This window comes from Zonotrichia leucophrys, chromosome 5, assembly GCF_028769735.1.
Source record: "Zonotrichia leucophrys gambelii isolate GWCS_2022_RI chromosome 5, RI_Zleu_2.0, whole genome shotgun sequence".
Taxonomy (NCBI): domain Eukaryota; kingdom Metazoa; phylum Chordata; class Aves; order Passeriformes; family Passerellidae; genus Zonotrichia; species Zonotrichia leucophrys.
Genome location: NC_088175.1, coordinates 29,727,225 through 29,750,786, shown reverse-complemented (window position 1 = coordinate 29,750,786; position 23,562 = coordinate 29,727,225). Strand labels below are relative to the sequence as shown.

The 23,562-nt window shown below is 37.8% G+C and overlaps 1 protein-coding gene across 5 annotated transcripts in view; it reads right to left on the bottom strand.

Moving 5' to 3' along the window:
* Positions 1-23,562, bottom strand: part of SIPA1L1 (signal induced proliferation associated 1 like 1) — a 201,033-nt gene that overhangs the window by 153,325 nt on the left and 24,146 nt on the right. For 2 of the 5 annotated variants that reach the window (XM_064713734.1, XM_064713736.1), the window contains exon 3: positions 17,746-17,899. The exons of the other annotated variants lie outside the window; for them this stretch is intronic. The gene's annotated coding sequence lies outside the window, so the exon portion shown is untranslated. The remainder of the gene's footprint in view (positions 1-17,745; positions 17,900-23,562) is intronic. 5 annotated transcript variants of the gene reach the window in all.

Here is a 23,562-nt window from a genome sequence, read left to right as displayed (position 1 = left end):
TTAATGCTGAAACTTGAGGTAACAACGCTACTACTACTTTGAAACATAATACAATGAAAATTCAAAAAATAGTAGCCCCCCCCCCCCAAATGCTTGAGTAATTTTACTTACAGGAATACTCTTGCTGAAGTTAACTGGACTGCTCAGATTAAGAACCCTCATGATGCTGCAACTGGGAACTAACTGTGCTCACAGCAGGTAAATCTTAGTGAAAAAAAGTACTTCCAGTAACTACTTCATAATCTAAAAACAAGTTGGGGAAAAAGAAAAGAAAACCATCCAAAATGGAATGCATCTTTGCAGTATCCCATCTGCTCATCCATTAGTCTTGCAAAAGTTAATTCACTCATTATTAGCAAATTTTAAAAGATGACCACAAAATTATCTGGAGACTGGACATGTAATTATCTGGAGACTGGACATGTAAGTATGCACTGTGTAAAACACATCCTAACCCCCTCACAAAAAATACCTGTAAATCAATAGACAGTAGGCAACTATATATATTTCCAACTTGAGAAAACCCTCATCAAGTTTTATTTTGCAAACCTGGCCATGGATGTTGTCTGGAGCAGACCTTTAACACATTCACTCATTCCTAATACACTGGTTGTTTCTGGCTTGTAATTCTAGTTAAGCTTTGCTGCTGACTCTTTAGGTAAAATTAAAATTTCTGCTAAACGACAAACCTGGACATGTTTTTAAAACAGATTAATTCTCTTTCCTGTTTGGCCAAATGAAAGCATCTTTGCTTTTGGTCAGCCCTAAATAATTATAATAATATCAAATATTAGCAATTTGGGATGACTTCCAGGTACTCTACTGGAAAAATACTACTTGAGAAAAAAACACTGCCATTTTACAGCAAGAAATCAATCAAATAATTTAGCAATATGAGTTCTTCCTCTTTTCTCCACCTTTACTTCCATTGTACTAACACAATGATATTCAGTCACACCAGAAGAAGTGCTATCAGAGACAATGCCCAAATCATATTTGCAAAACAAAGAAAGTTACATTCACAAAACTATTTCAGGTAAACAATGCATCAACAGGTGTGCAAGGAATAAAAGCAAGGCATTTAACTGCAATTACACTGCAATGTTCTTTCTGCATTAACCAGCATGATGGAATACATAATCACCCATTCCCTCAGTACTAATGAGCTCTGTAAAATACTTTAAAAAATATTCTCAGGATGTCCCAAGTCCATAGGCAGGCAGAGATTGCACAAGTCATCAAGAGAAATCTATGTTCTGTGGTACAATTCAGAACCGTGGCTCTACTGGAAAACATTATCCGTAGGAAGACACTTTGAGCATAAAACTTACCTTGTCAATTTTTTATGCTGTTTTGTTAAAGCTAGAGCAAGAACACAAAGTCTCTTTTGACTTGAAGGTGTATTTTCAAAATAATCTGCTTTCAATTTTTTCAAATGAGAACTGCAATACACTGATTTCAGCATTGGTGGAAAACCCAATCCTGATTCAAAAAGTCCCATATCTCAGGCACATTGTTTTGTTTTCCCCTTACAAGTATGAGATTTTGGCAAAAAAAATACTACTAATTAATTAAATTGGAAATGAAAAATTTACATTGAAGTCCAGGGAAAACATCACCTCACCATGTCTAAAAACCTGCTTATGGTGGGTTTTTCATGAGAGGCTAAAACCTTCTAACCTGTTCTGCCAATAAAATGGAGCTCTTTTATAACTGTTAACCAACAAACAAAGGAACATCCCTTTGCCACCCACATCTCTCCTGACTGACCTTAGAAATCCACTAGTTATACCAGTCCAAATGAGCACTGATCTTTTTTGTGTGAAAACAACTTTTGCATACCTCTCAAATGGGAAGGTGAAACTTATCAATAAACAGCCCATTTCCAGTGATGCCAAACTGCTCCTGATCCCAGGCATACGTTCAGAGACAAGCACTGCTTTGCTGGTGTGGCTGCCACAGTCTCCCCAGGACAGCTGTTCGCTCTGGCTCACGGATGCAGAGCTGCACCTCTCCCTCTTCCCTCCTAGTTGGCAGCTACACCCAGCCCTGAATAAACAACATTCAGCTAAATGTCACCGTAGTTAATATTCTGAAGTTTGGGCTTGCTGTTTTGTTTTGGGATATTTTATCCTGGTAATTGATTCCAGACTTTCCATTTGTAGAAGATAACTACAGTTTCCTTTTCAGTCCTGTGATCAAGGCAGCTAAGAGTACAAACAGATGAGCTGGGAGATAATTCTTCTCTTCTTAGATAAACTAATGAAACTCCACGAACAGAGTTACAAACCCCAGATACTCCCTCAGCATACACCCTGGGTGTGTCCATCAGATCAATCAGATTTGGCACTCCCTGTGGTTGCAGTTCAAATTCATGAGAAGAATTGTTGTGGTTGGACAGAAATGAAGAAACAGAGACTGCAATATTCATTTTTCTCACATGATCCTTAGATTTTGTGGCAAGATGGAGATGTGGGATATGGTGCATGACTGCTCCTAATAATTGCACCAGAAGAAATTCCTTCCAGTACACTCCAAAAATGGAATGTGCAAGACATGGATCTAATATTGATCTTGTATTCTCAGATCTTGGTTTTCAAATAACCACTATTTCAGTGAACTCACACCCCATCCACTTAGCATGGAACCTATTTAGTAAGTTTTAGAGTAAACAGCTGAGTCACTGAAATAATTACATTCCTTGAGATATTGTGCATTCCAAACTCCCTTCCTGTCCATGAGAAAAAAGCAAACAAGTCAAAAAGATGAATAAATATAACTCGGACCAAAAATAAACCCAGGCCTAAGTATTAAGTGCCTATATTTGACTCTCCTCTTAAAAAAGGACATCTCACAGAATAGAGATATAAATACATATTAAAAAATAAATGCTGTGGTCCTTCTAACAGCCTTTACATCAAAATATTTAAGTCACTATATACATATATAAGAATTCTAGTGATCAGACTACAAAATACAGGTAATGGAAATAAGCAAATAGATTTGAATCGCGATAACCCAAAAAGCAGACAAGGTAATGCTAAACAGTTTGAAACCTTCAACTTCATATTCTTCCCATGCAATCATACTGTGGAAGCTTTTGGCTCCTGTATCACTCATGTTTTTGCCCCCAGTTCTCAGAAATCATGTTTTTCTTCACTTAGGAGTAACCTGTGTGTGACCTTATTTTGCTCACAGCCACAACCTCATGACCATTCTCCTGTACCATTGTAGATTTCCTCCTCCTGTGGGCATTTATGCATCCCTATGAAGAAGCCTTAGAGAGCATCAAATAAACTTACTCCTGCCTGTGCTACTGCATTGTTTACCCCTGTGACAATTAGTAAGAGAGAACACACACCTCGAGAAAAAACACACATGTAGACTGCACAGGAAACAATAACAGCATTCACTGAAAAGAATGACGAAATGCTTAGAAAATACAGAACTCTTTTAGAAAAGGATCTACAATCAGCTACTCTGAGGTATAAAGACAAGCTGGGTTTGGAGATACTAAAGAAAAGGGAAGAGTTTCTGTGGCTTGGTCTTGAAGACCTTAACACCATACAACTTTAGTTGTTTGAACTGGATACGTTCCAAAACTGTCAGTAAACCACTAGGTAGCCCCCAGCACAGCTACAAATGTTCCAGCATTTAGCCCCCAAATAATTCATTTGCAGACAAAACACACAGCCCATCGATAATAAAAACAAACCAAAATAATTTGAAATGCAAGTGTACGAAGGCAAGTTTCCACAAGAGATGCGAATGCTGCAACAAGGGTATTACAGGGCAGCCCTCCACAGGAGACCTAACACTTTGATAGGCAATTGCTTTTATTGCACTTCAGAACAAGATTTCTGAATATATCCTAGAAAGAAATTTTGTCAAAATGGGAAATCCAACACAACACCTTTATTTTAAAGTCCATCTTAAAGAACTTCTTAAAGAAGAACTGACTGTAACCTTCCAGAATTAACACACATTTTCTTACTGAGAAGCAAAACTAAATTGCACATTTCTTTTTCCACAGTGTATCCAACACCAACACAAAGGCCTTCAAGAAGTCTTCACAGTAAGAAACTCATTCAAAAGAGGGGAGAATTGACAGTTTTGAGAACTGCCACATTTGGAAAATTACAAAACCTGTCTTACAAGGGGGGGCATGGGGATAAAAACCAAACTGAGGCCTATTCTAAATTTCAGACATCCTGTTTTTATGAAAAACAGATAGTATCAAACAGTCTTACCTCTTACATGATCAATCAACAGGTAAAGATTTAATTACCAGAAAAACTTCTTTAAATTCACCATCTACATCTCTGGCTTCCAAAAACACACAAATAGATGGGAATGCAGTGCCCAGTATTACAAGATTAACAAACCTATAAGATGTGGACTATAAAAACTTTTGCAATACCAAATTAAAGAGGTTTGCCACAGTCACTTTTAAGAGACCAGCTCTAAAATTGAGGTAAAGATATGATTAAAGCTTCTTGGTTATAGAAAAGTTCTTTCACCTTGTAATCAAGGCCTGAATCCAGGCTTGAACACCCATATCTGCTAACACAGGAGATCTGCTTTCTCTCATTACTTAAGTTTCAAAGTTTCAGAGCCCCAAATGTTTCCTGGACTACAACTTTTCCCCACAATATTATCTAATAACTCCCTAGAACTAGTAACACTAAATTCACTGCCAAATTAAATATTGTTCCTCAGCTCAACAACTTCCTTTCTCTTGGAATATCTCTTGGCTGTCACCATTGACACAGTCACTCTTACACAGCTTCACAACCTAGACAGTCTTCACTATTCTCTGCAGCAAAGGATATAAAGTCTTTACTATTCTCCTCTGTTGCAAGGGCCCAGTTTACACACAAGCATAGCACCAAACATGAAGAATCAGATGTGACTTTTAGCACTAGGCTAAGGCTAAGAATGGCATTGTGCAGGGGCCATCTTCAACCTGAGCATTATAAAAATCAAAGAACTGGATGTATTGCAAACAGCAGAGTGGTTCTACAATTTACTGTGAGTCCTTTTTTTCTCTTTTCTCCTTTTCTTCTCTTTTCTTCTCACCAACAGACACACCCTGCTGGGTGGGAACCTTCGCCAGTCTAGTCATTCCTCAAGAAAGTACAACCCTAAGAAAGATGCTGACCTACTAAAATTGGTCTCAAAAGAGCACTTTGCTGGGACACAAGAAGGAAGCCAATTACTGGGAGTTCACAGCTGGAATGCCATGGTTTTCCACATGCATAGTCTCCAACAGTGTTCAGTATGTTCTGACCACCAACCCAGAACACAAACTTAGACACTTAATATTGCTCAAGGGCCCCTTTTGTTTTGTAAAGAGAAGCATACTACCACTAAATCAAGACAAACAGATTTTTTTCATTTCTTTATATAGTAGGCATTCCTGCCTTCCTGCAACTACTAAATTAATACTGGGAGCAACAATCCAAGGGGTAACACAGAATTAGGACAGTGACTCTTTCCAGATAAGTATGCTTAGATCAAAGCTGAGGGAACATTAAGTGAATAATTTAGCATATGTTTTTGATATAAGCAGTCTTAATTTGACTGGCTGCTCCATCTCTGTTCATTAGAAGAGAGACAAGCATCCATCCAGAAAAGTTTCTAGATGTGGTCAGACATTAAGTATCAAAGTAAAAGGGGAAAGAGTTTGGGCAACTGCAAATAAAATAAAACATAGCCTGCATTTTCATATATCATAAGATGTATTAAATATTTTCATAACACATACATTTTGATTTATTGAAAGAAAAGAGAATATGAGGTCACAAAGAATAAAATTAGTGTTTCAGGTCAAGTGGGAAGAGTGCTACAGCACAAGGAATGCTTAACCTTGACAAGTCATTCCAGAGGCTATCAAAAGTCAATTACTTAGTTCTCCATTGTGGATTTCCATCTGTGCACTGTTTTGTACACAAAAGGATCCGGTGTGACTTTCGTTCCCAGCACAAACCAATCAACTTTGAAGTTCAGTCCCAGCTGCCTTTTCCACAACTCGAACAGATCCAAAGTTCTTCCAAACCTGAAGCCCAACAAGCAGTACCACAAGAGGTCCAGTGCTATTCCATTCCCACAGACCCCAAGAATCCAAAAGTCTTCATCACGCATACAGAACCAAAATGCCAAAATGAATACAGGGTAACTTGTTTCCTGGACTAGACAGTAACGTGGAACATATAACTACAAGCTGCCTAGAGAGTCCACCCCTGGAAACAGTCAATACTTACTGGGAAAAAGTCCTGAACAACCCAGATTAACTTCATCATAGCACTTGACTAAACAACTATTACAGGGCCTTTCAAATCATTATCCTTTTAACATCTTTAACATCCTCAATTTCAAATGTCTACATGATGGAAATATATTTTCAACAAGTCAAATCTTTCTTTATAATAGCGAGAGCATGAGTAAACACACATGTAATTACACTTAATAATCCATTTGATTTTCTTCTATCAACACTTGGAAAAATACAAATTAGACCAAAACTGTCTTAAGTTTAATGCTACAATCATTAGTTCTAAGTTTTACTACATCAATGTTTCTTCCTAGCTTAAAGTTACTTCATTTACTAACAGCTACTTTCTTCATTAGACAACACCAGTATACATCCAAAAAGCAATAGTAGATACAACTTAATTAATATGGAGTGTTGATCAAGATATGAACAAACAAAAAGAAAATCTAGACTTTTTACTTTCAGGCTCAAGTCATCTGATTCCTCTCATAACTAATTAGAAAAGCAACCACTCCTAATTAATTATCTGCACTTTTAATGCATGGTAATTCTTCATTACCAATGAAGCACACATTCTGTAACATACAAAACAGAACCAGACCAAAACAATTCTAGAAATACGACTTCTGCAGTAAAGCTTTATGTCAAAAGGGTACCTTACTCCAGTGCCAAATCACAGTGCTATTTCAGTATGCAACTTGAATAAAACTCTCTTTGCCTTGACGTGTCACATTTATTATAACCATATACTTCAGCTCTAAGTCATACAAAATTGCATTCAAACTGCAAATTTGTAGGAATAGCCCATCCCACAAGATAAGGATGTTTTGACAGTATTTGCACTTTCCCTTAGATCAGATCAATGTTGTTGCTCTTAAACCTGAAATAAGTCTTGCAGCTGAATGAGACAGCTGACCAGGTTTTTTCCCTCCTACTCCTAGTACCAGGAAGAAAGTGTCTATTCCAACTTGTGTAAGTTTTCTCCAAACAATTAAAATCTCAGTAAAACTTTAGTGCTGCTAAAAAGGACCATGCACTGTTACGCAAAAACTGTATTATTATATTGGATTTTGCACTTAATATCAAGAACAGGGAGGTTGGAACTAAATGATCTTTAAGGTTTCTTCCAACAAACCATTCGATGATTCTGCTCATAAACCAAGAAGGACTTCACCTTTTAAACAATCATTGCATTAATAAAACCTGTACTAGCATAACTCATCTCCAGGCAGGCAAACACACACTCTTTATGGAAAAATCTCATTTAGGTTGCCTTTTCTCTTACTTCTGAAATACAGATACATACGTGTGTGTCATAATAAAGGGTGTGTATATATATATACACACACACATTCCAGAATAAAGAAAAAACTATATATCCTTCCCTCCCCTGAATCAAAGCTTTACTCATTGGAACAGGAAACACAGCCAGAGAGGGCTGTGCCACTAGGTATAAGTATTTTGCCTTCTAAACAGAAAGCAAAGCCATGTGAAATTTTGAAGAGTATCCATTCTGAGGATCCTAAGAGCACAACTATGGTGCTCTATATTTCTCCAAGCTGGAATAGAAGACCAGAAGAAAGACAGGACAGACATCATATAGATTTAGAAATAATTACAATTTCAGAAGTGCAAAGGTACATGGGAGATTCTGAAAACAGTCTGAAAAGGAAATGTTCCCCCATCTGTGATTCCCAGCACATTTAGCTTAGCTTCATAGAGCTACCTGTTGTGAAGACACACCAGAAATAAAATGTTCTACTAGGGGTCCTCCTATATATCCAGAGAATGGTACAGCCATTCTAAACAAAACTCATAGCAAAGTGGATGCTTATAGCCATCAGGAGCAGCACAGAATTTCCCCTTCTCTTTCACGCTTCAATTACTACCTCTGTCCCTTTCCATGGCATAGTCATTTATGACCTGAACATAGGGCATGTTTGTATTTGAAAGGTTCTTGTGCTAAAGGCTCACAAGAAAAATGTTTTGTATTATGTCTTAAAGTTTCAAATCACTTCTTCAAGCACCAAATTAATACCACTGATTCACCTTTTAAAAATATATACCGTTATTTTCAAATCTCAAGTGAATTAGTAAAACCAAAGGCTCTCTTATTTCACAAAGCTAATTTTACTATATAAACCCTTGTTCCCATGGGTATAAGAGTGAAATACATTAAGTGGCCACTCCACTTGGCATTTCTACCTTCACCTTGACCATTAAAGCACAGAACAGAAAGAGCAAAGATAGCATGTTACTTGAGAAGAATCTTTTTATGAGGCTTTTGGTTCAATGAAGGATTTCCTTCATGCATTCTGTTTCTAAAAATCCACAAAAGGGGGCTGAAGAGCCAGTCAATTTTATTTCTTTCAGGTGTCAGCTAAAATGAGGGGCAAGATTTGCTTTCAGCTTTGCACAGCTTAGCTTGCAGGTCCAGCCCCAAGAGAGGCTTGGCTATTACTCAAATTCACCCATCAGCAATGAGGTGCCCAACTACCCCTCAATGTGTCAATGAAATACAAGACATGCATTATGCAGTCACACTGGCAAACACCAGGAGAAGGACATGTGTATGAATAAATACAGCACATCACGATTCTCTCTTCTGGTGAGCTACAAATTCTCGTGCAACAAGTTACACCACCTGACTGTCAAAATGCAGTCTGTCTTCAGCCAGTCAGGTGGTAAATTAATGCTTTGACACCACATACCATACAGATTTCTGCAAGGTGTACAAGGGTTATGTCTGAAGAGTCACAGAGCAATGTGAGTAATGTGAACACCATGCTCAGGAACAATAGTTACATGAAATACAGACTGTAGCATAAAAGTATTCGGGGGTTTTTTTGTGAAACACAGTACTTAGATTTCTGGAATAAGACTATCAAAACACTTCTCAAAGGACATGAAAATTCCCTATGATTGTGATTCTCAAGCACACACAGTAAGAATTAAATACTATTAAATGCTCCTATTACCACAGTGCATAGCAAATTAAATAAAAATAGGAGCTACTTCGTACTAGGTGCAACAAATACAAAGCCAGTTCCTGAGATAATTACCTGAACTACTTGTTGACAGCAAGCATTAGGAAATTAATATTGAAACTGTGCTGTCTCTGCCAGAAGCAAAGATGCCATATAGTTAAGGATGTAAAAGTGCATCTTCTATCGTGCAATCCCTGTTTGGATTGCTTGTTTCTATCTGATCTGCACAAATTCTATAAAGTCATTTAATTATGCAGTACATAAATCTCCGTGTTTCAGTTGGCTTAATGTCTTGCAGTCAGAACCCAGGAATTCATCGTCTCCCTAGTAACACACACCTGATCCAGCAAAGGCTCAGGCACAGCAACACAGGCAGGCAAAAGCAATTTCTGGAAGCAACTTTAAAAATACCTCACCTACTAGCAGAGGAAATCTGCTCCAAATGACTGAATTCACAGCCTCAGGCTTCTAAGCCCCCTCCAATCCAACCATGTTCTGAAGTGCTTTTTACCAATCTTGAGCCAAATACCGCAGGCATCCTTGCCTGGCAATGTAAAAACCAACCTATGCGATGACACCAGGAGCAGTGTTAGCAAGGAGGTTACCCGGGGCTAACTCAGGGTATCCCTGAGAGCTGCCTCAGCACACTGACCCGGCGGGCCTCAAGCAGCAGTGCCCGAAAGGACCATGCTGCAGGACAGTGATATCCTCTGCCTTGGCTCTTAAGCATCATCGCAGCTCCAACTCACAGCCCCATTTCCACACCAGAAGCAGTCATTTACTTCGCTTCCCATAGGAGGATGACTCCCGGATACATGCCAATAAATACTGCTGCTAACATTCAGACAGAACATTTGAGTCTTAAATGCCTCCAGACTTCATCCAACATTAACTGAGAACAGGGAGGGAGAGAGGCAACTCAGCCCAGGGCCACCATGAGCTCAAATGCCATACAACTCATTGTGCCACCTGAAGATTAATCCCTCCAAAGCTAATGCCCCCCCAAGGAAAGATGCATCAGGACTGCAACACATCCAACGGCCCTCAGATGATATAAGGTTTGAAAAAGAACAGGAACAAAAAACACAGAAAAAATTCAGATAATTTCTGCTTTGTTGTTGGGAAGTCTCGCACTGGAGTGGCACAGGCTCCTTGTAAACAAACTCCCTAGCAAAACAGATGTTGTTTAGGGTTTTTTTTAAATATGGAAATATCTCACCTTTAATCAGTTACAACACATCTTCTAATCAAACCCTGTTCTAATACTCAATAATTGAGCTTTTTTTTTTCAAGAAACAAGAGAGATTCTTTCATCATCCAGCCAATTAACAGAGCTGTGGCTTTTTCTTAGAAAGACAAAAAAAAATTAATTTCCTTCCCAACAACTGGCATGCAGTTTTTCAGCAAAACTCTCGCAATTCAAATCTATTATTCCAACTGAAGTGTGTGTGAATTTCCAAAAAGGGTCCAGCAGAGTCCCTGTGAAAGGCAAAATATTGATTATGACCACCATTTACAGTGTGAAAAATTAGCTGTCAGAAGAACACTTAATGAATTAGTTCTGCAAACACAAGAAACATACTATTTACAAACTCCAATACTCTGAGTATTTACAACCTCCTAAAATCATCCCAAGGGCCAAATTATTTTATAAGATTAATTAGTGAAAAATCCCAGTGAACCGATTTTTATATGTATGCAAGAGTTCTGAAACACATTTTCTTCCTTCTACTATAAGTAGCAGCTGACCTATTTATCTTTCAGGCTTTTTACTACATACTGGGACTGTTTACATACAAACTCTGACAGAATGGGAAAATTAATTTATAAGAGATTTTAAAAAATTAAAAATCAGAAAAGACTATGTACTTTAACAGTTTAAGATAAGCATTAGAAAACAACATTTAAAAATAACTATATAAAACTTCCACGTTTTGAGCTTATCCTCATAAACACTGTTGGCTCATTCCATTTAACTAGAGACAGGTTACAGTTTGGGAGAATAACAGATTACCCCACACTTAAAAAAAAAAAGTCACCCTTTAAACTTTCAAATATTTCATCTCTACAAAGACTTCCCCCTACCTGTTGCCATCTCACACACAGGCCCCTATGTAAAGCACAACTGCCTGAAAACAAGACACACAAAAATCACACCCATCTGTCAGGCCAAGTGATAAGTGATATCCCAAGTGATAACTCAGGGATCTGGGGTTACCTTTATTTTTTTCAGTTGTTATGGTTAACAACTGTCTAAATATTGCTAGATCTTGCTAGTATATATGAATATATATCTAAAAATTATGCAGTAACTTTAAGGAAATGCCACCTACCTTCGTGGTACAGGGCCCAGCAGAGTATTTTGCTTAACTGAGGTGCAGCAGTACAACCATTAGACTCTTTCACCAGTGATGATTTCTGCTGGGCAGAAAGGATTTGCCCTCAGTGATGATTTCTGCTGGTGAAGTTAAGCAAAATACTCTGCTGGGCCCTGTACCACGAAGGTAGGTGGCATTTCCTTAAAGTTACTGCATAATTTTTAGATATATATTCATATATACTAGCAAGATCTAGCAATATTTAGACAGTTGTTAACCATAACAACTGAAAAAAATAAAGGTAACCCCAGAGCCCCGAGTTTTCAGGCACCTGTTGTGACAGAGCTGCAATTCCCTCCACTCAATGCTTCAGCACTCCTTTCCACCACCCTTTCTTGGAGAAGACATTTAAAAAAACAAGCTGAATGAACTACCATCAGTTAAATACACACACCTGCCCCCAAACAGATGAAGTCAGATTAATTATAGCCACCTTACCCAACAGTTTGCTATTGCCAAAAGCCATAACCTGACAGACAACTTATTTCCTCCCCACCCCATCTCTTTGGGTTATCTTTGCACCAGTCCCAGCTGACCTACACAGAGTGAAGTCAGACACAGACTAATATCATGAGAAAGATGAGATAGGGGAGCAGTAGTCATGGCAGGGTTTCCTAACTCCCTCATCATGGAGTTTGACACACATAGGAAATAGATTAATGCTGGTTCCCAGGTATCACGTAACAAGTAAACCTGTCAGACTCCAAAAAGGCACATAACACACAGGAAAAGGGAACCAACATATGAAATGCTTACACATGCAGGGTGCAAAAAAAAAATTACCAACAAGCAAGAAGCAATGGTTTTCAAAGCAGAAAGGTAAAACTGTACAAGCCCAACTTTCAGACTTGGGTTTTTTTTTTAAAGTCATCCTTAAAAAGAGAAAATTTGAGTTATTTTCAGGGGTCATAAACGCAATGTTATCCACACTCTGAGTCTCAGGCTTCTGTTCTGATAGGAGCTTCAGGTGACTAGCTTGGAGTTTAATAAAAAGAGACATGCATTTTAAAGAAGAATAAATAATGACTTTTCATTTCAAAACATGGCAAAAGATTACTAGACCAAGCAAAAAGAAGCAACATTTTCCAAATGGGTGCCAAGAAAGTTTTTTTACCAGTGAAGAAGCAAACTGACATACTAAAATTATATCAATACTAATCATATTGCTCATGATAATCTAATCTTTCCCTGTTAACATGTAACAAATATTTCATTTCTCTTTTTTGAAAGCCCATCTGGCAGACTTTGGTAGACAGGAATTTTGGCCTATTAAACAACTCAAGTTTACAAGGAAGCACATCTCTCAGTATACACAATTCCATTTAAAATCTGATGATTTCTCATCATTACACAAGAATTGTTAAACCATCTGTTACATCTCATTGCTTTTGTTCCCTGGCCATATAGCATTGACCATGACTGCCCAAACTGCTGTTTATGGTCTTTTATCAAGCAGCTAAAACACAGTTCTTTTCTGCTACCCTTTTATCAAATATGTTGGTTATGCTGAACTTCATGAAAGGGGAAAAGAACAAATATTCCAACACAGATTTTACTGTTGCGTTGCTAAGACCGTGAATAATTCTCATATGATATTGTATTTTCTGACCTTTGTCTTACTTCTGCCTAACCTGGACTTGCCCATCCAAAAATAACTGCAATTCATTTGTTGCAAGTGTGATACACAATCCCTTTGGTATGCAACCATCAGTCAGACTTAAGCAATATTGAATATGTTAGTTGACAAAACTCAGCGCTGTATCTCTGTTGGCTAACTAAACCAAGCTTATATGAATTTTTCCTTTGTTTGCTTCCCAGAACATGAAAAAAAACATGGAGTAAGAAAACCAAGAACTACAATGGAAATGAACAGGCTGCTAAAATATTTTAATTTCACATAATTTATACCTGTTACAGTTTAAACACTACCAAGTGTCAGGAAGAAGGCAAAAAGCTACTCCAATGAAACTAAGTGGCTAAATTCCAACTGTTTCTTGGCCACCAGTCTCTGACCTCTGGCACTAACTGTGCAGCAACTGAAAACATAAGTTGGTAATTGACGGTGGCCTCTGTATTAAACAATTCCAACATAATCAGCCAGATCTTTCTTTAAGAATTAACAGACCTTTTGTTTTCTGTAATTATTGTACGTTTTGTCCTGCCACTAAACAAGATTTTCTTACTATAGCAAGCAATATACTTTCACAGCAAAGCCATTTCTGCATTTCAATTCCAGCAGGAATAGACTGTGCCCATCACAATGAATGTATTGATCATTTCAAGAGAAATTAGTCCTATGTCCTACTGCAGCACACAATAAATTTTAAATGCACCAAAAGGTAAATCTACTCTTGAATTCCACTGCCAACTGAAAGAAATACACCCTCCTCACCCTTTACCCAGGCAGGCAATAACACAGAAGAAAAAGTAGGTCTTGGCATTCCATTACTAATATAATGGACAGGTTTTAAGGAAGGTTTGAATTTCATTAAAGAGAAAAAATAACCCTGTTGTTGCTGTTGCCCTTTTGTCACAACCTGAAAGACAGACATTCCAAACAAAGCTTGCTTTACAACAGTCCAAGCCATACCTTTACAGTCTTGTTTACCTCTGCTTTTCTCATACTCTCCTTTTTGTTGAAGTTTCCATTTAATTTTTTGCAGTTATTTGAAAAATCTTGTTTCATCATTTTTTTCCCCTTGGTAAGGGAAACGTTCACATTCTCAGTATTGTGCACATTATATGTATTGCAACTTACATATTCCAAGTAAGCACGAAGGTGTCTTTAATACTATAAACGCCTTCAAAAATATCTCCTTATACATAAAATATGGAGTCTTTGAGGAAAAAAACCATAATGGTATCAGTTCCAGCTAAATGTTGTCCCTTTAATGCTAAATTATTTTTTAACAATTTTAAGTGCTCTGAAGAAAGAGTAAAACAAATGCCAATGAAGCATTTTCATAGACATCAGGCTAACCCTCTAATTTAGATTTTTCTTAACTAAATCACATCACCAAAATACAATCTGTAACTGCCTACTGGCCTCTACTTCACCTGAAATTCATTTTTAGATGACAGGATTTCAACCTTTACCCAAACACCCTTTGAGAAAGTCTGTGAACCTGTGTCACTGTGCAGCTGAACATGTTATAACCAAACTGAAATGCATTTCACTCAGACAATCCTAACATGCTAAGGAAGAAGCTGAAGGGATTGGTTTTCGGGGGCTTTCTTTTTTCCAACAGATTCATATACTTGTTGCTTCATTTCTTCAGTATGTATCAGTATGTACTAATAACACCTCTGAGGAGAAAAGCCTTGTTATTCTCACAAGTTTCCAACACAATTGTGTTCCCACAGAAGTGATGGTTCTCCATAACTATTTTTCATTATATTCCAGCATTAGTATTGATAAAAACTGCAAGCATCAGACTTCAGGCTTTTTAGCCACCTACATTCAGCTGATGAACTACAAGTTTCTCTGACAACTTTTGCCAAGATAAGGACTCCATGGTCAGACAACTTTGGCAGAGAAGTTCCTAACTTCCCCCACAGGCTTATGCTTCCAGCATGTTATCTGCACCTACTGGATCTCCCCTGCTTTTTTGCTTTTTTTTTTTCTTTTTGTTTTTTTAATACAAACAGTTAGAAACCAGAGTTCTGGAAGAATTTCACCTACTGCTCTTATTTGGGACAGCCCATTTAAATCAACTGCACTACCCTGTAGGATGCCCTGGATGGTGGAGCAGCCATTTCCAGGACTGCTGCTTTCCTCTGGCCACCTCCTGCAGCCCAGTGTCCTTGGTCCTACCAAGCAAGTCTTTCCACCACACCTCCAACAAACTGCCATCTAAATTCCACATCTGTCATTCACAGCTGCCAAAACACTTCCTCAGATTAACCACTCAGAAATTACTTTTCTGTTGCAAAAAGAGCTGGGTGCATGTAAAATGCAAAAGCAATTAAAAGAACCTGCAGCCAAGAGGTTACTGGGATGATATGTAGGTCAAAAAAAAAAAAAATGGGAGGAAGGAGGATATATAGATGTCTACAGTTAAAAACACCTCAGTTTTAGACTCAGAAGAGCAGAGTATTGCTCTACAGTGTTATGAACTTAGGTAAACCAACACTGAAAACCTGCAATTTCACCACTTACTGGTGTCTTTAAAAAAAGGAAGGGAGGGAGGAGTAAAAAAGCTGTAATTTTTCATGGATTGAGATGACAGACACTGACTGCAAACTTGGTAAAAACAAAACATAGAAAAAACAGGCGATTTTTTTACCAATATAACTAGCCCAAACTACCTACCTTAGACTTCTTCCTCCTGTTTTAAAAAGAGACCCGTTTCTCTAATGTTTTGTTATTGATCTGGAAGAGGTAATGACTAAGGGGAGATGTAAAGACAGCATATGAAAAAGGTTGGCAATGTAGTTCTTGAAGCACTGTAAAAACTTAAGGCTGTGTTCTTTCTCCTCCTACCCTCAATTATTCTGTGTGATATAATCATGTTGCATACAGTTATTAATCAAAAGCTTCTCAAAGCTTTTCACAAACATCTAGTTAGACCTAATAAAAGAAACAGTAATTTCCATCTTTCCAAACAAGACTTACAGACAGGGACCTGATCTAAGACAATGCCATGTCTCAACCAGAACCTGTGCATCTACACTGTCATCACTGCTGTCCAGGCCAGCACCCACCTGGGTGTCCTTTCTGGTCTGCCTCTGACAGCTCTCAAAACACTTACTGTATACATTGAAACATACACTTTAAAACTATTTACCAGACCAATCTAACTGCAGAAAGACTGTTGTTCAAATGAGCTGGAGAGTTTTCTTTGTATTACAAGCAAAGCATATTACACAAAGCATTCTAATTACATCTAACAACAGTGCTGCTAAAACAAGCTCTTCACCCCAGGAACAAACATTAAGCTATGCAGAAACTAAACATGCCACAAAGCACAGGAGTTTCATTTGAAGAGAAAATTAAGATTTCAGCCCTTCCTTTCCTTAAAAGCACACACAGTGAAAATATATCTGTATAACAAACAAAAACCCAAACTCCATTTCAGCAATATTCTGACTAATATTTGAGACCTTTAAATGTCACTTCTGACAATTGTATGAACTATTCCAATCAATTAACACTACATAAGATTAGATAACTAGAAACATCAAATCCATCTCCTGGCATGGGAAACCAGTAGGAGACAAAAGACATATTTTGAAAACAAGGCACTTTGCTTTCTTCCTTAGACATGCTGTTGTCAGATCTGCATATAACAAAGTGACCTTGGTTGCCACCTTGGGTGCTAAAGAGGAGGCTTTGGAAACAGAACCTGGTTAGGGCTGAAAAGGAGAAATGAAAACAACTAACCAAACCTCACTGTGCAAATCCAAGTCCCAGACAAACTTCTTTGTACACAGCCAGTGTAGCTGGGGATACTAAGATCCCAAAGCACTTGCTTTCAGGCAAGGATTTGCCCTCAGTAAGCTCAGTCTCACTTGTAAGGGCAGGCTGGGACAAGAGCCAAAGCAGCCTCAGACAGCACTCACACAATCCCTGCAGCTGATATGGGGAATATGGGAGGGGGAACTGTTGGGTGGCAGGATAAGCACAGGCCCTTGTTCAAATGTGCCTTTGGTCTGCCTCAATGCAATGTTTTATGACAATTTGGGAAGTCATGCTGCCTTGGAATGAACCAACAGGTGTAGACATCTCTCTCACCTATAAAATGAAGAATTGTAGGGTAATGCTAATGAAAGTATCCAACCAACACTTTGAACCACTTACCATCCTTCCACCTTCATAAAGCTTGCTGAAGACAGGTAGAAAGTAGTCTCTAATAAGGCTTTTTATAGACAAACTCCCCTTTTCACTGTTCTATCATGTTTTATAATTTAAAAAAAAATCCACAAGCCCAAAAGTGATTTACCAGATATTAAACATGAAATTAAGAGGCAATGCTGTTTTCTTTACGCTGAGCTGACAAAGAAGGTGAACAAACAAGTAAAATTTTAAAAACACAATAAAATTCAAACATTCTTTACACTGTATTCCAAGCTATTACTAAATAGTAGCTGAAGATGCAAGGAATACCTTTTATAATAATCAAAACGCAGTCACAACAGAAGCCATAAGAAACTCAAGGAAATAGGAAATCTTCATGGACATCTCAGAGCAAGCCTAAGCATCCAATCCTTATGTCACTCCTCACTGCTCCTCATCTACTCAGGGCAGAGTCTCACAGCACCTGTCGAAAATGCAAACACTCAATTACCAGTTAGGCACCACACAAAGGCAAACCTCCTGCCTCCGGTTCCAGAACAGGCAGTACCTTTGAGAGCAAGCAGTCTGTTAGGAATAATTTGGGGGGGAAGCTCCTGGCCTCCTTCCACACCAACACAGAGGCCAGATAACTCTGGATATAGCCCCTCTGTCCCACACCACCCAAAAGTCACTTTAGAGTCTTTAGCCCCATGACAAAAGAAAGCTCTGGATCTTCCAAAACTCAGAGACAAAACTGAATTCCTAATGCAAAACTGCATTCAACATCAATGACTGAGCACATTTCATTGCCTTTATTTTTAAAACTGGAGAAGAATAAATTATTTTCAATAATCCAGTTCTGAGTATCTGCACCATCTTCACTCATGAAACACTCATGTCCATACTCTGGAAAACTGTCAGGGTTGTTTTTTTTTTAAGATATTCATTTAGAGATCACAATATTTCCATTTCAGTATTCCGTATCAACCACAAAATTTGATTATCTAAGGAGCTGGACAAACACTTTAGCAATTTACTTCAGAAGAAGTAATTTGATGTTTTTTAAATGAATATGAGTACTAAGGGAGACTAAGTCAAGTTCCACTTCATAATTACTCATTTCTATGAACATGTGTTGACATTTTTCTGCATATGGCCATTCTTTCTAAAGCAGAATTTGAAGCTAAATTTCACATAAATGACTTAAACTGTTTCCCAGCACTCGTGCTTTTTAGTCTTATCTCTACCAGACGTAAGACTGCAAGATTTCCTGATAACCACCCACTTAGAATGAAGGGATAGAGAAACCAACACAAATTCAGAGATATTCTGCTGTTGTTACTTTCCAAATGAGCATACTTAATTCCTAAACATCTCTACTGAATAGGAAAATAACTTTTTTTTTTTTTTTAAAAGCACCAACAGGAAAGGAGGAAGATACACATTCAATGTTATACCACAACATTGTTACACCTCCTAGTCTCAGACACACAGAGCCCCTACAAATTTGGGACTCCTTCCCTCCAGAATACATACAAGCTGTTTAATCCTCATTACACCTTACTGCCCAGAGCTGATGCAGGCCCCTTCTCAACAAGCCTCCCACAAGCACTTCAGAAATATTGCTAACTGCACTTACTTCCAAGGTTCAGTGCAGCTCTCATTTAAAACCATTTGTAATAAGGAACAGTCCAATAACCCACTATCATCAAACCTCTTCATCATAAGATAAAGCATGAGACTATGAAACGTAATACCATTCACAAAATTGATGGGAAAGGATGGCAATCCACAAGCATAAACAACCACAGGACATCCTTTCCCTACGGAAGCCAAGGGACAAACAAGTTACACAACACATTTTACAGAGAGCAACAAAGAGAAGGCACAATACAATAAATCCTTCATGTAGTATAGGAAACAAAACAAAATAACAACCAGGAATATAAAGAAAAAAATTAATTAAAGATGCATAAAATGTTGTTTTGAAAGCAATTACAATTTTGATACTATCTTATGTTACTTTTACTTGAATACATCCCTTCAAAAATACACTGTAATCATAAAATAGGAGGGCTTTCGTGCAGATATACTGTATCTATCACTATTTTAAAATTAAGAAATTTTTTTTTACTTCCATTTCATAGGCCTTGTCAGCCAATGAAGCACTGCCTTAAAATTTTTCCTGTATCTGTATAAAAAAATTATACCAACTTAACTAAGTTCTCCGCTTTTTGGAAATAGTGACCAGATACAGAAAAGAAGTCAATGCAACAAAACTGAAAAAAATTGTTCCAACTGTTTCTATAAAGGAGAAAAACTAAGGAAGGCAGGCAGGCAAAGAGCTATTCAAAACTGGGAAGCTTTTCTAAAAATATTTAGTAACACAAAAACTAATTAGGCTAAATTTTTATATATCTAGATTATTATATTAAGATGATATGCAAGATCATCTTGCAAGAGCAAGCTTCAACACCACCATTAGCAGTGAAATACTGAAATACAAAAATTTCACTACTCTGTTGGAACCACCCAACACTGCACTGATTGACAGAAGATGCATTCACAGCCACACAACCTCAATCCTCCCTTGTGTCCACACTAACTTAAATAACTTTGCTGCTCTGGCTGAGAAGTAAAAATAATCCATAAAGTCAAACCCAAAAAATCTGTGCAGTTCCATGAGCTTCTATAATTCACTGTCTATGCCCATCCATTAGTACTATCAAGAGAGGTAAGTAGAATGCTTCAGCAGAAACAAATAATGTAGCAGCAGTGCAATTTTAGCCCTGATTTACTTTAGGCTGAAATCAAAGCTACACAGGACACTCTCAAACTGCAGGCACTGTGGGAGTTGGCTTTTGAACAAGATACACCTTTAAAGAACATCCGGAATAAGTCAATTCTGTAACTTAACACAAAGATTAATTCTCATTTTCAATCCAGGTTTTCAGCTTAACTTTAGGACTCTTGACCAAATTTTAACTGAATTGCTTTTTTGCTCATGGTTCCAGAGGAATGCATTTCCACGAGGGAAAACACAGAATACTCTTGAGTTGGAAGGGACCACAAGGATCATTAAGTCCAGCTCCTGGCCCCACAGAGGACATCCCAAGAGACACACGCTGTGCCTGAGAGCACTGCCCAAATGCTGGTTGAACTTCCCTGGGCAGCCTGTTCCAGTGCCCAACCACCCTCTGGGTGAAGAACCTTTTCCTGACATCCAACCTTAACCCTCCCTGAAACAGCTTCAAGCCTTTCCTTCAGGTCCTGTCACTGGTGGTCACCACAGAGAAGAGATCAGTCTGCCCCTCCTCTTCCCCTCACAAAGAGAATCTGTTATTAGAAAACTGTAGTAGGAAACAGGCATTTACTGAAAACATGACATTCTCAGACATCTCAAATACCACTGCATTCACCAAAAAAAAACTATTTTCCCTTCACTGTCTTTTCTGCTCACGACATGTAACTACCTTATACAATTATCACAAAACTTCAGGACTAAGCAGGCAGTGACTTTAATGCTATTCCCTCTTGAGATAGCAAGCCAAACTCTGAATTGCAAAGCACCTAATACCTCTAAAATTCCTCTTAAATTCAGTAGCCAAAACTTGGCAAATTTCCTGCTTACTCAGCACACTACCAAAATGGTTAATTTTTTTCTCTTTTAGAAAGCAATCACCCCCAAATTTCAAAATATTCTGGAAAAGGTATTAGTGTCCAAATGTAAAGGAGCATCACAAAATTGTTGGTTTTTATTTTGCACCATTTCTATACTGAAAGACTAACTTATTGATTTTTTTTAATAACAGACTCTGTGTTATAGTTTTTTCCTTCTACTTTCTGCGGCTTAATCCTGGCATCAAAAAAATTCATCCAAAGGATGGCATTCATGCTGCCAACAAACATACAGCTTTTGGCAGACTACAGAGAAGTCAGTGCTTCTCACAGAGCAGCTCTGTGCTGTATAGAGGCCGATGCCAGTAAAATATTAGCCCAAACTGAAGTCTATTACATAAAATATACACAAGCATCGGCATCATACTCCAAAAAATTAATTTATCTTGATGAGTAACAAAGTCTTTAAAGGCCTTATAACTAAAAATAAACAAATGAAGTATAGAGTTATCTCTACATTTTATTTTAAACTGAAAAAAAAACCACTAAATAATAGAGAAAATAAAAAAACACACGGGAGAGCACAAGCAAAGACAGCCTAGGAGAGCACAAGCAAAGATAGTCTAAAGACTCCAATGCAAGATATTACTCTCACTGCCTTTAAGTAATTATTGCTTTCTAAGCTCTTTGTCTGTCCTTTGACACTGGAAACAGATGAGGAATTGTATCTCAAGCAGAAAAACTGCTTCATATGAAGGATAAAAAGAACAGCACTGAAGGTCTGTACATTAATTGTACACTCATAAATGCATAGTAAGCAATAGAAGTTTTTCAGTTCAGCTCATCTTCTGCAGAGTAGCACACTCAGTAGCAGGGTATGGAAACATTAAATGAAACACAGTAAGAGATGCATTGTCCTCTACTTCCCAATTCCTCAAAAGCTGATTCCCTGAAATCCAGTACTTTGACACAGCTGCAAGCTTAACTCATAGCTCAAGCTATAAGATGGAATTTGTTGCTCAGACTTCTGTGGACAGATATTTTCAGGAACTAATGGACTTGTTCAATCAAACAGATTCATTAACTAGCCATGAGAGTAAATAACCTTTATAGGAACTGTATGCAGCAACTCTTCTGGACTACAAGGACCACAAGCACCAAGAAACATGCATATACACATATAAAATACATGGCAATGTACAATAATATACTTAATGCAGAAGCTGGTCTTAGTGGAACCATGTTTAACACATGAGCCAAGTTCTAATGTAATTTTGCATTATTTCTTGTTCCTATCATTTTTTTTTTCCTAGAAAGTGGCAAAAAAAAAAAAAGGCACATTGTCTTTGTTAAATGAACTCTGATGCTTTAAATTCACACCAGATTTTTATGCACTTGTAAGTTGACCAAATCAGGATGAAATTATTTGGCTTCAAAAGATCATCTACCCCTGTTCTATCCTACAAAGGGAAAAAAAAAATTATCATACAAAACACAAGCAAAGAGTTATAAACTAGAGCAATAAATAAAAGCTCAAAGCATATGTTCACGGTCACCATAATCGTACTACACATAAAACCAGTCTTCTGCTCATTATCCATGTAGAACTCTTATCAAGTCAAAACTTTCTAGTATAAATATCTGTGTATTTCCATACAATATTTGCATGCAATTATTATGGCATCAAGTAGACTTAAAAAGTCATAACACTTCAGGAGGTCATCTTTATGGCTATGGGCTATCTCATTTTAAAGAACAGTGAAAAGCTGTTTTTTCACAGAAGGCAACAGTAACAGAACTCATTTTAGTTCATATAATACCTCAGAAGTCTTGTGTTTGGCATTTTGCAATACCAGAGCCCAACCAGAAATTTACTTTTATGTATTATCTAGAAATCTCACAGAAATAATTCTAAAAGCAAGCAGACTAGAAATATTCTGAGCATCTTCCTCTTACTATCTGAAACATAACATGGTACTTTCCAAATAACCTTGAAATCTAGTGCAAATGATGATTTCACATTACTATACTGGCTCTCAAATCCTCCCTGCTAGATATCTCTTCACACAGTACATCTGTGACTGCTAGCCAGCCACTGCAATACTGACAGGTCTAAAATACACCTGTGTATTTGCAGCATACCACTTCACCCAGCCAGCAAGGGGGCAAGGAAGAGAGGTGAGGGAAGGCAGCACCCTGGGAGACTGCCCCACCACCTGAGTGCAGGCAACAGGCACACAGAGCTGACCCAGCTCGCTCTCAGTACTGTCTACACAGTAAAACTTAACTGAAGTCACACTTTTCATTCATCAGTTTAAAGTGTCCAAACAAAAGAATCCATTAAGAACAGCTGAGATTTACAGTTCTTGCTCCTTTCAAAAACATCATTAAATCAGCTTCTTATTACACAGCAACATTAGGGAACTGTTTACAAATCAAAAAACATACCTTTGTAAGCATAGCAAACAAGTCAGGGTGTGGTTGCCTCGAAACTGGCAGGGAACTTCTGCCCGTCAAATATTTCCAGTT